This window comes from Arachis ipaensis, chromosome B08 (assembly GCF_000816755.2).
Source record: "Arachis ipaensis cultivar K30076 chromosome B08, Araip1.1, whole genome shotgun sequence".
Taxonomy (NCBI): domain Eukaryota; kingdom Viridiplantae; phylum Streptophyta; class Magnoliopsida; order Fabales; family Fabaceae; genus Arachis; species Arachis ipaensis.
In genome coordinates, this window is record NC_029792.2 from 111,277,399 (window position 1) to 111,279,216 (window position 1,818).

The following is a 1,818-nucleotide window of genomic DNA, read 5'->3' on the forward strand; positions in this document are numbered from 1 at the left end:
GATTTATATGCCACATTACAAAATAGTTTGTTATTTAAAACTTAGAAGAATATAATTCAACTTTAAAATAAATTTATTTTAGATAAAATTCTTCATTTTTGAAGTAAAATATAAAAAAATACAAAAAAAATTCGTATCAATAACAAAACATAAAAAAAATGAACATGTTATGGGAGAAAAAAAATATAAAATATGAAAACAAAATAGAGGAAGAAAATATATTAAAAGAAATTTCGGTGTTATAATTAAAAAATTTTGATGATATTTTTGTTTTTGATAGCTTTTTATTTAGTTAAAAAAATTTTTGTGCTACTATTAAAAAATTTCGTGTTAAATTTAAAAAATTTTAATATTTTTTTTTGATAAATTCTACACAATTAAATTTTTTTTCTTCTTTATATATCATTGTCATAATCTTTTTTTGCTTTTTTTTTCAATCTTTTCTTTTCTGTTTCACATTCTCATAATTTTTCGTTTCATCATATTAAAAAAATAAAAACAAAAAAAATAAAAAAAATATTGTAAAAAATCAGCAACAACAAAAATAATAAAAAAATAAAAAAACCAAAAAAAAAAAAGAAAATACGAAAAAAAAAATACGTGATAAATTCTATACAATTTAATTTTTTTCTTCTTTATATATCATTCTCATAATCTTCGTTTTCTTTTTTTTATTTTTTTAACATTATCATAATTTTTTTCATCGTATTAAAAAGAATAAAAACAAAAAATAAATAAATAAACAAAGAAAACAAAAAAAAATATTGCAATAAAAAATATCATAAAAAATTAACAATAACAAAAACAATAAAAAAAAAAAGAAAAATACGTGATTTAGATGCACTTTATTTGAGTAAATTTTATTAGATTAGATTTGAGTTAACTTAATTAACTTTAATTTAATTGATAAAAATATTTAGATGCGTACCAAAACTCATAAGGAAACTAACGTTTTCATTTAATTTAATTTGTCTATTAACTATCGGAAATAAAATTCATATATAGAACATAATCTCCACCATTCATTAAATTGCATTTTATATATAAAAGAAAATCAGATTAGATTTCTAATAATAAATTTTAAAATTTAATTAAAAGAAAACAATTAAGGGATGGATATTACTTATTATAAATGCCAAATATCCATCCACTTAATTATTACTTTATTAGTAGATATCCCCAACACATAAAATCGTCTTTTACCCACATTCTCTATCACACAGAAAAAATTGAAGATGTGGAGCGGTGGTTCATAAATCATAAGTGATGGGCGTGTAGAAATTGGGTAAGGACACGTAAAATTGACACTGAAAGGTGATAACGGCGATGTGGTATTGTATGCGTATTTTAATTTTATTTATGGATGCCTCATGCATATAACATACATTCATACAAGCTCAATGTTCAACCATTTGTTAAAAATTCCTTTATTCTAAATTCAACCATTTGCTTTGTTAACATCTTTGTTGGTTTGACATGCTAGCTATATTGTGCTGTTTTAGAAAATATATACTTTTTGGCTATTGGTGACGATACAGTAGTAGTGACATACTGACATCAGGATTCGGAGATCTACTCCGATTAGATACTGTGATATTTTATATTTGGCTCGTTTGCTTAAACTAATTTACTTTATTTTTCCAAATTTATTCTTATAATTTTTTAAAAATTAAAGACAAATCTAAACTTCTAAATAAATTAAGCTAGTCTCCATATATACTCATAAGTCATAACATAAAAAAAACACACACACTCACACAATGAAAGAGTATCTTAACTTAAAACGCACGGTAATAATATTATTTTAGTCTTTAATAT